Source organism: Mustela nivalis (assembly GCF_964662115.1).
Source record: "Mustela nivalis genome assembly, chromosome: 4".
NCBI classification, from domain to species: domain Eukaryota; kingdom Metazoa; phylum Chordata; class Mammalia; order Carnivora; family Mustelidae; genus Mustela; species Mustela nivalis.
Genome location: NC_139023.1, coordinates 71,957,375 through 71,973,789, shown reverse-complemented (window position 1 = coordinate 71,973,789; position 16,415 = coordinate 71,957,375). Strand labels below are relative to the sequence as shown.

The 16,415-nt window shown below is 40.0% G+C and overlaps 1 long non-coding RNA gene across 1 annotated transcript in view; it reads right to left on the bottom strand.

Annotated features, from left to right (window-relative positions):
• The window catches only part of LOC309862914, a 38,128-nt gene extending 22,818 nt beyond the window's left edge, over window positions 1-15,310 (bottom strand). Inside the window, exons 1-2 of the long non-coding RNA XR_014310791.1 lie at window positions 15,278-15,310; window positions 14,112-14,182 (exon numbers count right to left, since the gene is read on the bottom strand). This is a non-coding gene — a long non-coding RNA (uncharacterized lncRNA). The remainder of the gene's footprint in view (window positions 1-14,111; window positions 14,183-15,277) is intronic.
• Between the last annotated feature and the right edge of the window lie 1,105 nt (window positions 15,311-16,415).

Below are 16,415 nucleotides of genomic sequence, written 5' to 3'. Positions count from 1 at the left end.
TTAGTCACCCTTAAGGGACTGAGCCACCCAGGCACCTACACTGAAACTATTTTGGTACTCACTCCACTGTACATGTAAATCAAACCATTATATTGTACATTTTAAACTTATACAATGATATATGTCTGTGATTTGCCCATAAAACTGGAAAAAGGAGAAATATCAGAGATAAAACTCAAGGACTCGATAAGCACATATTTTGTTATACTTGGAAGAATTTGAGGCCAAGGAATATTACCCAGGTATTAACTATGTTTGTACTAAGGGCGCCTAGCTGGCTCAGCCGCCTGAGCAACTGACTCTTGGTTTCAACTCAAGTAATGATCTATGGGTCTTGAGATCGAACCCCGCACCAGACTCCAGGCTCAGTGCAAACTCTCCTTAATGATTCTCTCTTTCCTTGTCCATCTGCCCCTCTCGCCTCTCTAAAATAAATAAATATTTTTTTAAAGAAAACTATGCACCTTCTCAATATCACAGCTACAAGACAGAGTTTGGTAGAAGGACAACATAATGCCAGTAGTGTTGCTGTATTACATCAGAGCATGAACTCCTCATGGCCGTCTAGAATCCCTTGGCTTAAGTGGTCAAACACCAAGAGGGTTTCAAAGATAAAAAGGCAATTATTCCTTCTGTATTTTTCTGTACAAAGCATGAACTAAGACCATTTTGCTATAATTCAGCAATCCTTTAATTTGCTAGAAGAACAAAAAATATATCCCTTTCAATTCCAATCAGGTGATAAGTATACTTCTATTTATTTCCAGTTGTATGACAAAGAAGGTACTTAATTAAAAATACCTAAGACTCTGAGACATTAAAACCAAGGCTACTTGTACCTACCATAGATATGATTTAAAATTGTAGGGAAGATTCCATGCCCACACTTCTAAAAAGTTTTACTTCATCCTTATGCTTCCCAAATTCCATTTATTTTGAGTAGAGCTTTGTAAATCCATAAATCTCCTGAAATTGTATAATTTTTTTGCGGGCTTGTGACATTTTCCTGAGGAAAGTGTCTAGGGCTCTCATAAGATTCCCCCAAGGGTCACTGAGCGCACTAAAACTAAGGCACTGGACACTTCTCTGGTTAACAAGCTCTTCAAATGCAAATTACCCTTGGAAGTAAATGGTGCTTTTTGCACAAATAGTTCTCAAAGACTGGTCAGCATTTGGCATATGCAAGCAGAAATGTTTCCCCATCTTTTATTTATTTATTTATTTGAGCGAGAGAGAGTGAGGAGAGAGAGTATGGGCTGGGGAAAGAGCAGAGGGAGAGGGAGAAACAGACTATCCCCTGAGCAGGGAGTCCAACACCGAGCTCAATCCTGGGACTCTAGGATCATGACCTGAGCTGAAGGCAGGTGCTTACCCTACTAAGCCACCCAGGCACCCCAATGTTTATCCTTTTAGTTATATTTCTGATGACTCCAGGTTGGCTGAATCAGGCCCTCAGGTTCATAGACCTATTTGCCAGCAGACGCTGCATGGTGCTCACATTATAGTCTTTTTTCAGAAAATTTGCTAACCAGACACCCTGCTCACAGCTTAATTTCTCAGGCTTCTCACCAGCCCTGCAAAGAGAAGTTGTGCAAAAGGACTGGGCTACTTGAAGACTGTGGTCCCTGGACTTCTTTTACAGTTCACCCAGAACATTTCCTATGGAATGAACAAATTAAAAAGAAAGCATATGGATTTGTCAAGTTCTTCCAAGTGAAATTTGGTATTTGACAATGAGTATGCTTTCAAAAAAAAAAAAAAATTCCAGCTCATGTTAAACAACCCTTGGTCTTTTCATACAGCTTGTGCAGTTGACCATTTTACATATAAAATGGTAAAATAAAAATGAATGTTGTCATATTACTTAATTCGATCTTCTAAACATATATGCCATTTAAAAAATATGTGTCACGGGCATTTCGGTGGTTCAGTTGGTTAAGCGTCCGACTCTTGGTTTTGGCTCAGGTCATGATCTCAGGGTCACAGGATCCCCTGCATCGGGCTCCAAGTTCAGCAGGGAGTCTGCTGGACATTCTCTCTCCCTTTCCATCTCCCTCTACCCCTCCCCATGCTTGCACGCTCTCTCTCTCAAATAAATAATCATTAAAATATATATACATATGTCATCATAAAGTTGCCAATTGTCCTGTATTAGGCTGAAATACCTTCTATTATAAGACTATATGTAACATAATTTTAAAGGTATTAAGCTGTCCTTTATTTTACTAAATTATTGTTATAGAAACTGAAAGGGAACATGACAATTCAAAACTGTCTAAATTTCCCTGATTTGTAAAATTCAAAATCTTAGCATTGAACTATACCATAATGTGAATTTACTTATCAATTTGACTTCCTACTCAGAGAGCTAAGTGCGCTAGGGAAGAAAGAGGAAAGCAAGAAGAGAAAGGATAAACAGAAGTAGAGTTGTTTTGAGGGTTAGAACCCTGAGGTGGGACACTCTGGTGATGTCTGGGGAGGTCAAGGGCATTGCAAGGATGTGGAGATGTGGGTGCCAAAAGGGAAGCTGCAAGTCCCTCAAAACAAATTCTGTCTCTTTTGTTATGCTACCAAAGAGGTTCCCTGGTCATCAGGGTATATTGGTGGTAATCACTACCTAACAAAGATAAAAAGCCCTTCATTGCAAAGACATTTTGAAGGTGTTGTATTTTATATAAATCTAAAAGTTGTATTCAGAAAAGATCATTTGACCTGTTTATTTATAAAAACTTCTAAAAAAAAATTTTTTTTAATTTTACCTTTGTAGCTCTATTGTTCTAGAGACATTTTAATAGCTATAGAAAAACAGAGATGTTGCTTAAGCATAGTCAAATCTAACAGAAACTAAAGAGCTTGCCTTCAGAGTTTGCTTGGACCTAGAGACATGGCCACTTGCATGGAAAGTCCCCAAAGATACCGTCCCTGCCATTCTGAAGATGTCTCAATCATCCCTTCACTTCCTCAGTGAAGGGTTATTTAGACTGTGTTGGATCTTTCCACACCATACAATTCAACGGACTCATATTCACCAGCTATACAAGGATATTGGGTCTTTAAATATCAAAAACCACATTTATATTAGGAGGAAAATATATTTTTACATTTCTAAAAGGCTTGGCAGAAGCCTGGATTTTGGTTTTTTGGTTTTTTGTGTTTTTTTTTTTAAGACTTGTGACCATCAGTCTGGGAAGTGACCGGTCACCTAGTGGCCTGCTATTGAAATCTCTCTGGGACACTCAGTACCTTTGGTTTACAACAAAGAAAGGCTCATTCTGTCACTACATAAAAGGATCTTCTAATAAAAAAGCATCTTACCTGCCTCAAAGGAATATTGGAACAATGAATTAGATAATACCCTCAAAAAATACATTTAAACAGTGCTGTAGAAATAGAAGATGTTATCTTATTGACACTTTTTTATAGACAATGTTGCTTATTTTTCTTGGAAAAGCTACCTTTTCATCAGGAAAAGTCAAAAAGCAAATATACTTAAAATGGCCACTTCATGGACTTAAAAATGTATTTGTGGCTACATAGATATTTCCCTCCTCCCTTCCTGCCCTCCAAGTCCAAGCGACCCCATGGGACCTGAGATTTCTGTAGTCAACAGTTGGGAGAAGAACTGAGACAGGCAATAGCACATATAAGCAGAAAACAGCCAAGAACCAAACTACAGAAACTTATCAGAAGAGGAGACCTTTGACAGCGTGGAATTCAAACTCCGTGCTATCCTAGTGAGAGGCTTGAACCCAGAAAAGTTAAGCAACATTCTGAACATTTTGCAGCCAGTTAGGAGCAGAGTTGTGGTAGTTCTTTAACACATTACCTAATGGCTGGAAGGAGAAAAGACGGTCTGCACTGCCTGTTTCAGCATTCCCACGGTCCAGAACCTGTCTCAAGCTCAAGTTCACCAATAGGGCACCCAAGCCCTGGGACTCTACTGCATGGGGCTAGCAGTTAGGACAGACCCTCAAACCTAGTGACCTGGGCTCCTTCTTAACCCCACTCTACTTCCCAGGCAGGTAACCTAAGGCAAATCCTCTCTCCAAACTTAATTTCCCTCAGCTGTAAAAGTAGATCTCATCCGTACGTACTCACCATAGGGTCGTGGAAAGGATTAAATGAGACTACAAAGACAGTGTTTAGCACAGTGTCTAATGATAATTGTTGCCTTTAATGTCTCTAGATAGCAAAATTAAATGAGGATTAAATGAGAAAATGTGCATAAAGTGCTCAGCAGGGTGCCTGACACCATAATAAGTGTTCAACAAATACTGGGAGGTATTATTGCTTCATACGCCCACGTGAGCATTCACTTCACACATGCTCATTGAGCCCTTCCAGAGTGCCAGGAACTATGCCATATCCTGGGGATTCCACTTCTCGAGCTCAACTTGCTCACAGTCAAAGGCAAGAGACAGACATGTTTGAATAAATGCTCTGCATCAGGGGTGGGCAAACAAAACCCACGGGCCAAATCCACTCCTGTTTTTGGCATGGTCCATGAGCTGAGAACCATTTTTACATTTTTAAATACTTGGAGAAAAAAATGAAATAAAGAAGAATATTTTGTAACATATGAGGAATACATGAAATCCAAATTTCTGGGTCTGTCATCAAGTTTTATTGGAGCACAGCCATACTCATTCATTTAGATATTGTCTATGATGGCTAACACCCTCTCACAGCCAAGTTGAATAGTTGCAACAGAGACCATATGGCTGGCAAAACCTAAAATGTTTCCTATCTGACCCTTTACCTGCCCTATATCCTGGTAAAGAATACAAGATAGATGTGCAGCGAACCGTGCTATAGAAGCATGTGGTAGGGGATCGGGGCCCCTCCTCACTCCATCTGGGAACTTGTTGAAGCTTCACTAAGGAGCTGAATCTTAAAAAATGAGTATAGGTTTTCCTTATGAAAACTTAGAGTCATGGCCAGCAAGGAAAGTGCCAGGAAAATAGTGAGACCCAGGGTGCTTCTTTAAGCCAATCCTGACCTCACTGTCCTAGCAACATCCACAAATGCCATCACTACCCATTCTATGCAGGGGTTTAGCTGTCTAGTAATCTCCGCAACATTGTCCTAGATGCCAGAACAATTCTCTTCTCTCAGAAACATCACATAGAACTTTTCATCCCTCTTAGGTTTTCGACTTTCTGATGGAAATGAGATTTAATGGCCCCCTTAGGAACATGCTCCTTCCTTGTGTCCACGTCCGGTCTCATTAGCAGGTGTCACAGGACTAATCTGTAACTGCGACTGGTTCTCACAACTGGTGTGAAAACCACACTGGGTGACAAAGTTTTAAACTGAGATGTGCTCCGCGGAGAAAAAAGAGAAAAAAGAAAACCAACAGCAAAGGCAGGACTTAGCAGGTGCACCAAAATAACAAGGGGTAATGTGGGAAAAGCAGGCCGAGGGACGTGAAAGTCTTCTGATTCTGGGGCCAGAAAGTGAGCAGCACTGACAACCAGAGACAGTCCCGAAACTTGAGATCTGGAGAAACAATGGCAAACTGGAAAAAAAGAAAAGAAAAGAAAAACAGAAACAAACAAAAAGCCCACGTATCAGTTTACCTTGTCCTCTCTGACTTAGAAGTAAGTAGAAGTTAATGATTGGGTGACAGCCCAGGGTAGCTCCACTCCCCAGGTCTTCCCACTTCCATACAACGCACATGAGTTCACCCCAGCTCTGCCAGGAACGCCCGGGCAGACGTAAGCGTTATTCCATTCTTCCACCCAACTTCCCACCCAACCTTCATCCATCCAACAGCATATTGATGGAGAGCCTCTGTGAGGCAGGCACACCAGCACTGGTGATACCATAGGAAATAAGACAGGAGTCATCCCTGTTTGCATGGAGCTTTCTGCAGAGCAGGGATGACAGAGTGATTGTCAGTGAATTGAATGTTCTAGAATGAGACAATCAAAGGACCTAATAGAGCCAAGCTGGGCAGGGTTTACAGTGAGGAAAAGGAAGAAAGGACAACTTCTCTCTGTGGACGGTTCCTTAGAAGTGGCTAAGCAGCATGATTTGTAACCATTATTTGGTAGAGTCAATTAAACAAATCTGGCTTTCGTTTATAGCCACAAGGGCGGGGGGCTGTGTCAAGGAGACAAATCCAAGCCCCATAACAATACTCAAACAACTCCCCCTGCTCTTGACTCACCCCTTCACAACTGGCTCTCTCCTCACTTAAGACAGGTGCTTTCCCAGAAGTCTCCATGGCACCCTGCAAATAGACTTCAGTGGGCATCCCACCAGGTCAGTGGAAATGCCCAGACCCATCTTCACGCCAACAGGGGATACTGCTTGTGTTCCATCCTAGGAAGCTACAGAGCCTCCAATAAAACAAATGGAAAACTTTCATCTGTCCAGTCCCAGGTTCATTAGTTATGGTTAGACACATCTAAACCATGCATGTACAAACCCATACAAACCAGTACAAACCTATCCCAACTACAGGCATACAAATCTCACTTACTGAGTGACCCTGGGTGCAAAGAAATTGTGTGGTTTGGATTACTGGGATAAAGATTGAAGCCACTGCATATTTATGTCCCCCAAACAATATTCACACATAAATCAAGCTCTATCATTTTGTAGAAATGCTTTTAGCTACAAAGCCCCTCACTGTTGCATTCTTCACTCACAAACTGTGTATTTTCTTAAATACAGAGACAAAGACAGCAAACCATTCAACTACACAGGAAAATGTTCTTAATGCAACAAGTATTCTCCACGCTGCCAAACTCCAATGAAGTCAGAGAGGAAATATTCTTCCTTTGCCTCCCATAGAAAGAATGAGCATAAGTTTGAGAAAAGATGAAGGACCCACTTAAAACCTCCCTCACAATAGCCATTGAACAAACTGCCTGCTTTTTTGTAAGGAATGGCCACCTATAAATCTCTTTCCATAGAAATGAGTAATACTATTTTTTTAATATTTATATGTGTGCCCAAAGTACACAAGACCTTATATAATAAATAATACTGTGCCAAACAAACAGTAAAGTCTCTGCTCTAAGGACCTTTACAATCAAACATGTAAATAAAACAAGAAGGAAAACTTCAGATGGAGCTGGAAATGGGAATTTGAAAGTGGAATGCTTCAGTCAGATATCGGCTCCTTCTGGTTTCAAGATTGTGCAAGGAGCAACAGTTGTAGAAAGAAGAGGGAAGAAAAGTATGAAAAAAAGAAAGCAGACAGTGACCAGTGGGAAAGTGAAATGTCTCTCTTCCCGGCCTCCATCACTTGGGCTATTGTTCAACAGAAACTCCTTCACTAGGTGACCCAGAGCAGAAAGACTGGAGCAAAGGAGAGGTGTTTCAGGTGGGGGTTGAGAGCAGAATCTCAGAGATAAGACTGGGTTGAAATCCTGGCTCTCACAGGGTGTGTGTTTTGGATCAAGATCCTTAATCACCTCCATAAGCCTCAGTTTCCTTATCCGTTAGATAGGGGAGCAATAGTGCAGTATAGTACTTGGACTTAACAGGGGTTCAGGAAGATTAAATGAAATAATAGAGAAAGTGCAGTGCCCAATATACAAAAAAAGTTCTAAATAAATTTCATCTCTGTGATTTTTATTTTACATAAATACATTTGTCTTCATCTTGAAGGAAGAAAGGAAGTAGTCGAATGGTGTAGTGGTGAAGCACTGGCTGGCATCTGAAAGGCCTCGGGTTGGGCATCAGCACGGGCTAGTCATCTAACCACTCTAGAGCCAGTTTCCTGTAGAAGACAAATATATTGGACTAAACTATCTTAGAGCTCCCTTATATCCCTAAAATAACTCCATAATTCTGAGATTAAAACCAGTAAGTTCCTATATCACATTTCTTGCCAAAATGCCAGGCACCATATGGGCTCTCTTGTTCTCTCTAATCTGGATTCAGTGTTGCCACAAATCAAATCATGTCTCTTAAGACATAGCTGATGAATTTAGACTAGAGTGTATGTGTTTGTCCTGTTTCCCCAACAAGAACTAGAAGAAGGGGTCAATCTCTTTCTTCTTATACTTCAACATCAGTCACAAGAAGACCAGGATCTCTTGGTTCCAAAAGCCAACGGACTTTGGCCCTGCTCCAGGGATGAGATGTCAACCATTACCTTCTTCTTTGGGGGTGGGGGAGGAGTGCTCCATGAGCTGGAATTATGGCAATATATCCAGTTTACTTTGTGACATTTTCGCAAATTTGATACCACTGAAATAAAAAATACAATGCTTACTCCGAACAATAAAATGAAGTTGGAACTGCATGAGTAATCACAAAAAAAGGAATCATGGAAATGTATCTTTTCTAGGAAAATATCTAACAATGGGTGCTCTCTGAAGCTGGGGGTTGTGTTTCTGAGTGGCATACATGCAATTTCAAGATATCGCTTGACTTATGTTTCTCATAATCATCAATGCAATACTCTGGCTCCTTTGATAAAAGTTAGATATCGTTTCATTTCCTTACTGTTTCACAAACATTTTGAAATCCGGTAACAAAGGGTGATATGAAACGGATGTATGAGATTTATCTAAAATCCAATTGTGTTTAGCAATAATACTCCTTATAGAAATCCCCCTTGTATAAGATCCTATGTGATATATTTATATAGCAATATACAGTCGCCACAATCCATGATGTGAGTGATTACCTAAGCTGTGAGTGTTAATGTTGCCCTCCTCTCCCTTTCCTCTGGCTACTTGAGTCCCTTTTGAACATAGCTCATTTCTATGTAATCCACATCCTTTGTTGCATGTGCTCCTTCTCTCCCATATAAATTAAATTAAATTCCCTAACAGCTAAAGACGGAGTACGAACCAAGAGAAAACTGACTCTGTGTGTCTCCGCTGTGCTTATAACAATAAATGTTGATTTTTGTTCAGCTTCAGTTACTGAAGAACAGCCCCAACTTCTGAGAAAATACAAAAATAGTTCTATCGTACTGTATTAGCTTATAACGACAAGCTAATTGGTTGGCAGGGTATTGGTAAGATAAGTCCAAAAATCTGGGTTCCCATCCTAGCCCCATCACCTCCTCTATGTATCTGAGGCCCCGTGGCTCATCAGTAAAATGAGAGATGGGATACTCCCCTCACAGGACCATTATGAGGGTTAAATAAAGTAATTTAGATCAATGAGAGAACACTAGGCAAATATTAGCTGTGATTCTATAATTTAATCAATGCCGTCTCAAATCCTTTGTGGAAAGAGTGGAATGGTTAAACAGAAATGATAGATGGAAAAATAGACAGAGATGGAACTTAATAATAATTCCCAGTACCTGTATGATATTTTGTCATCACAAACTGAACTTTAAAAGTCACGGACCCTCTGCACACAGTTGTACAATGTGTGGCCCGTCCCCGGGCACCCTTCCAGCTGAGAGGTTGAGTGTGAGGACCCAGCCCACACTTGCTCACATGGGACACGTCCTGATGCAGGACTGCGGTTCCCCCAAGGTACAGACACCTGTTTCTAATTTTCACAAAGCCCTCCTGTGTACCAGCAGGGAACCTGACAAGAATTATTGTCTGAAATCCTCAGACAATTCCGAGGGATATTATTGCTGCTCTCTTATAAATTAGAAACCTGAGATGGAAAGAACTGAAATGAACTGCCCAATTGCCCAAAGGATTGAAGCAAGAATCAAGATCTTCCAACCGTTTAGCCCATGCGATGTCTAGCACACAATGGAAACCTAAGAGCAAAGGAACTCCCACTTAAGTGAGGAGAGGACTGATAAAAAGTTGGACAAGACATGACAGACTCCATCACAGAGGTTAAACCTCCCTGCTTATTTCCACCAACAGATCCTAAATCCATAAACGGAGAGAAATCATGTCAAGAAACTGTAACATAAATCGAGAACAGACAGACACAAACTCCACCCCATACAACACAAACACACAATGCTTTCCATCAAAATGCTTTAAATGCAACTCGAGGGATGTGTTAATAGGAACTATGATGGAAACACAGTATGATGTGCTTTCTAATTTCTGTCTATAAACTGATGGAGGATTCAGATGAATGCTCCCAGGTTGGGGTGGAATGCGGCCTCAGACCTGACAGGATCAGAGTTAGGGAGGGTGACCTTGAGGTGTGTGTTTTAGAACTCTTCGTGGCGACTCTGTCAGAGCACACTGGCTGACATGGATCATCAAAGGTGGGGCGAGCAGCTACAGCTCCTGCATCCTGCAGGTGAAAACAAACAGAAAAGACCCAAGAGGTGCAAGCTGAAAGTTGAACAGAGCAGATCAAAGCCTGTAAACTGAAGAAATGATATCAAGGAGCTATTGATGGAGGCAAATGATCAAGGGTCCAGAAAGAATGAGAACAAGGAATGGCATATGAGTAAGGGGGAAGTCTGAACAAGCAGCAAGGAAAAAAAAAAAAAAAGAAGAAGGTGAGCCCTCCGTGTTCTTCCACATATTTTACTGTGGATGAACTAGTTTCATTTAAATGATCAAGGTCAGAAGGGACAAGAGGACCTAAGCTCTGGAGCCCTGGAAGGCCAAAGAGTGAATAAAATGAAATGTTGATATGGATAAATCTTCAGGTCGATGCTATGAAAGAGTCCTTAGGGGGTATGGGATCTTCCAAAGCTAAGGTGAATGGAGTTGGGAAGTAGAAAAACTGTAGGAACATATATAAAAGGAGAACTCTAACACACAGCAGAGTAGCAGTCATTCACGCATCTGTTCATTCAACACACTTCACTGGGTACCCATTAATAGTATGCAGTAATAGTAGTAGCTAATACTTAGCACGTCTTCAGGGCCACACATTATTCTAGGGACTTTCAAGCTATTTAACTCTTGCTCCTTTTTGTCATCATAGAGAAGGAAACTGAGGCACGGAGAGGCTAAGTAGTTGGCCTGGAGTCACTCAGCTGGTGAATGGTGTGAGCAGGATTTAAAGTCAGGCTCTCTGGATCCAGAGTTCATGCTCACTCATGTCCTTACCTGTGGTAACCTGCTACATTCTGACTCTCTGCTGGCTTTCATAGCTGGGGCAAGGCCTGCCTCCTTTTGTTATAGGAATTGACCATTCAGTCAATAAATAGGAACACGGAGGAGAATGTCCTATATAAATCTCCAGTCAGTCACAGTTTTCCTGGGTAGGCCCAGATTTCTTTCTCCTCACTTGGGTCCCAACTGTGGAGAGTTTGCGCATTACAGGAGCCTAACAGCAGTATGAGTCAGTATTTATCACTCCTCTACCCTTCTAATAATGGATTTGAATGATGCACATATAGTTTGAGCTCTTAAAAGGTATCTGGAATTTATTTCTGGTTTACCTGAAATCCTTTCTTGAAAAAGGAAGTCTAGGACATCCTATAGATTGCCAGTAAATAAATATAAGACTCTGCCTGGGAACGGTTGAAGTTTTATGTAAGATGATCTCGGCAAAAGTCAAATGGCCTTTAAGAAGAAACTCTGAATAGTCTTATGTTAAAAAGTTTTTTTATGAGCTGAACACACTGTAGGCATACTACTAAGAGGGACACATGTTCCAGAAAACTGTGCAGGAAACTCAGAGGCACTCCAACTGTTTTGCTTCAGAACCCCACATCACTGTTTCACAGATAGGCTCTGTGCCTTCTGACTTCAGCGCGTACAGAGTACCCTTGAAAAAACAGCCCTTCACCCCTCATGCGTGTGTGTGTGTAGCCCACAGATGTCATAAAGGACCATTCACAGATCTTAAACGCTCTTTAAATAAACTGTTCCAGTTATTACTGCTACAAAACAAAGCACCCTAAAACACAGAGGCGTAAAGCAACAAGCAAAGCTTCTTTTCACTCAAAAGTCGGCAACCAGAGGAGGGCTCAGTGAGGAACCCTGGCTGGGTTCTTCATCTCTGCTAGGGGATCTCTCCAGTATGTCAGTTCAAGGTCAGCTCAAGGCTACCAAGGCCTATGTCCCAAGAAAGAGAGCCAAGAGAAAGCTGTATTGTCTTTTATGGCCTTGCCCCAGAAGTCCTGCAGCCTTACTTCAGCCATATTCTATTAATCAAGGCAGGCAGTCACAACACCAGCTTTAAGGGGGTTGGGGGGAGGGGGAGATAGACTACACCCCTTGTATGGAAGTGACAAGGAAAATCACATGGGATGGAAAAGATCATACCTGTGATTTTTGCTGGAGTCTACGCTATGAACCCACAGGAAGAATTTGTTTCAGATCCTACACCAGGAATTAATGTGATACTACCCAAGAAAATGTTGGCTGAGCTTATGGAGCTGTGGATCTTGTTTCTCTTTTTTCCACTGGCTTCCAGAAAACTCAGAGACAAATATGTTGCCTTCCTCTAGCCAGACCTCTTGGCAAGCTTCATACATAACAACTTACCTTGTCTTCATGTTTGTTTTCCTACCATTATTCTCCTTTGGCTTCAATTTTCCTCACTTTTAAAACACTCTGTGGTTGTGTACATATTTTGTTAGGCTGCCTTAAACAAAGTGAGATATAAATTTTAAAATATTCTAAAAGCACAGAGAATCCACACAATGGGAAATAAATCTAGCTTTAAAAAAAGACACCAAAGGAGTATATACCTCACTAATAAACAAAGAAGTGCACATTAAAACAAGGCTTCATTTTTTTACTTATAATTTAATGTGGATCCTAAGTTTAGTGTTTGGTCCTTTACTATGAATTATTAAACTGACTTTCTTTCCTGTAGTCAGGGTTAGAGGTCAGGGTATCAATACTTTGACCAGATATCAGGTAAATCTCATATAATTTATTGTCCTAACCCTACCAAAATCATGTGGAGTTGGGAAGGAGAAGGATGTGAGTTTCTCTAATGGATGCCAATGCTTTGTATGTACCTGAGAGAAACGTGAACTTGCATAACAGTTTTCACAAAATAATTTGGTGATATTTATCAAGTACCATAAACCTTGAGTAAGAGCTTTTCTATAAAAATAAGGAAATAATCCACATTCTGGGAAATCTGTATTACACAAAAGGACAAAGGCATTTCCTATATGCATTAGGACATCATCCAGTTTTGTTTTGTTTTGTTTTGGTTTACTGTGGTAAAATATACACACACAAAATTTACCATTTTAACAATTTTTAAGTGTACTCTTCAGTAGTATCAAACACATTCACATTGTTAAGCAACGACTAACCATCTCCAGGACGTCCTCATCATTCTCAACATAAACTCTGTACCTATTAAACAATAACTCTCCATTACTTCCTCCCCCCAGCCCCTGATAAAAACCATTCTATTTCCTATCTCTATACATCCGACTATTCTAGGTACTTCATATATGTGGAATGGCACAATGTTTGTCGTTTTGTGTCTGATTTACTTCAGGTAGCCTGATGTTTCTAGATTCATCCATATTGTAGCATGCGTCAGAACGTCATTCCTTTTTTTTTTTTTAAGATTTTATTTATTTATTTGACAGAGAGAAATCACAAGTAGTCAGAGAGGCAGGCAGAGAGAGAGAGAGGGAAGCAGGCTCCCCGCTGAGCAGAAAGCCCGACGCGGGACTCGATCCAGGACCTTGAGATCATGACCTGAGCCGAAGGCAGCGGCTTAACCCACTGAGCCACCCAGGCGCCCCAAACGTCATTCCTTTTTAATGCTAATATTCCATTGTATGTATATACCACATTTCATCCATCCATTTATTCATTCTGAATGCTAGTATACAAATACCTGCTCAAGTCCCTACTTTCAGTTCTTTGGGATGTATACTTAGAAGTGGAATTGGCTTTGGTTTATTTTATTTCAATGAATAATTAGAAGGAATCATCATGTACAACAAATAAGGGAACTGCTAACTAAATTATGGTACATATTCTTAATATCTGTCTTCTTTCAAAATGAGGACTCTGGAGACCTCACAAGTTGCTTCCAGCCTGCCCTCCAGAGACCCTTGTTCTCCAATCCCTACACCTGCCTCCATCACAGAACAGGTCCCGCCATCTTACAGTTCCCTTGAGTGTTTCCCCTAGTAAGTCTCTGTCAAGACAAAGATTTTCTCTTCCATCCCTGGTCTCAGTTCTTCAATAACTGGTGCATAATACAAACTTGAGTAGTGTTGATCGGATGAAAGGTAGATTAGCTAGAAATGAGAGGTCAGAAATTACTTCATGGTAAATATGATTCAGACATTTACCATTTGATTGTGAAAGCCTTATCAAGGACATGAGCCTGGACCCTAATTTGGAGAATACAAACTGAAAATTTTAGAAATGATAGGAAAATCTTAGAAGTGTGATTCTACTTAACATCTGAAGGCATTAAGGTGGGTTACTTTATTTTAGCATTTAATATACAGAGAGAGAGAGAAAGAGTGAGATTCTTGAAAGACCTGGAATCTTTTAGGAGGGCCAGGAGACTCGTTCTCACCCAGAAGCATTCACATATACACATTACTCTTTCCTGTCTATTCCAATGAATGTGCACACAAATATACACACCTATATTCAAAGATAATAAATGTGTCCAATATTCTAAAATTCCAGAGCTACTAGAGATTTAATAGCCATAATATATCTAACCCACTCTTAAGTCTTAAAAAAATAAATTGACTTTTAGTAGTATATATCAGTAAATCCCAATCTTATTCAATCTAGATCCTCCCTTTTTTCATTTAATAGCACATCCTCTTGAATATTGAGTCAGGCCTTTATTTAATGTCACTTCCTCCAAGAAGGCTTCCCTGATCCACCCACCTCCCCAATCTTCTTCCATGGATTGATTTATTCTTCATGTCCTTGATTATCCTCTGACATGTCATGTATTTAATCTTTCTTTTGTTTCTGTCCTGTCCCTTGTTTTAGAAGGTATACTCCTTGAAGACAAAAGCTTTTATTTTTATTATTTTTTTATTTTATCCTAGATGCCTAAAACAGCATCTGGAATATAATAACAATTCAATAAAAATTTGTCATGTCATGTATTTAATCTTTCTTTTGTTTCTGTCCTGTCCCTTGTTTTAGAAGGTATACTCCTTGAAGGCAAAAGCTTTTATTTTTATTATTTTTTTATTTTATCCTAGATGCCTAAAGCAGCATCTGGAATATAATAACAATTCAATAAAAATTTGTTAAATGACCATATATAAAGCTAAACTTAAAAATCAGGAACTAAATTATATATACAACACACACACACACACACACTTACGTGTAAATACACCAATAGTTAATAGTAACATCAAAATTGTAACATTGGTGGGATGCCACTGGTTTCTTCCATATTCTAATGCTGTAGTTAGTAGTTACATTACTTTTAATCATGGGCAATGTACCTGGGTAGGGTATTTCCAGAGTGGGCAGTTTGCTACCAAGAATTCTCATGTTAGAACTTTGGTAAATGCAAAGCACTCTAGAATCTTTTCTTCGGCTTTGTGATCTCAAATAGTTGATCTTTTTCACAACCTGAGAGATCACTCCCCTATGGAACACCCATTAACCTTGCCTACAAAAGACTAATATATAAACCCAAAGGCAACTTACGTCTTTAAGAAATTTAACTGCTGGGGAATCGTACTGTATCTCATTGATTTGGTGATTATAGAATCAAATTAATAATATTTGGTTTTAAGATTCTGATGTTTATTTAATGTGATTGATTGTTCTTTTGGGGGTCAGGGAGAGGAAGCCTGCTGGCCAAGTGATCCCCTCCTAGTCAGAGCTGGGATGGAGAGCAGTGTGCCTCTGTGACTTTGCCAGCTTCCATTACTGACCATCTACTTCCTTTTCTGATTGCCATGTGTTTTCTTATAACATGTTAATACAGCTTAACCCACAATAGCTTTTGACAAACTAATAGAGCCAGTTTTATTGTACTTTCTGTTTCTGGATCTGAGCAGTATCTGTATTTAAGTCATGTTTTGCATATATCCAATGTCATTACTATGCTTTGATTTTATAGATAATTCCCAGAGACTGAAGAGTACCTTCTTTTCACTGTTGCCTACATTAGATTTATAAAAAATAATTTCTAAAGTGAGGATGGCAAATAATCCACATTACGAGAAGTTCCTTTTTATATCATGTTTTTAAAAATAGAAATGGGGACACCTGGGTGGCTCAGTTGGTTAAGCAGCTGCCTTCGGCTCAGGTCATGATCCCAGCGTCCTGGGATTGAGTCCCACATTGGGCTCCTTGCTCGGCAGGGAGCCTCCTTCTCCCTCTGCCTCTGCCTGCCACTCTGTCTGCCTGTGCTCACTCTCTTTCCCTCTCTCTCTCTCTCTCTCTGATAAATAAATAAAATATTTAAAAAATAAATAAATAAATAAAATAAAAATAGAAATGTTTCACAGTCCCAAGTGTCCATCAAATGATGAACAGATAAAGAAGAGGTGCTGTATATATACACAATGGAATATTACTCGGCCATAAAAAAAAGAATGAAATCTTGCCACTTGCAACAATGTGGATGGA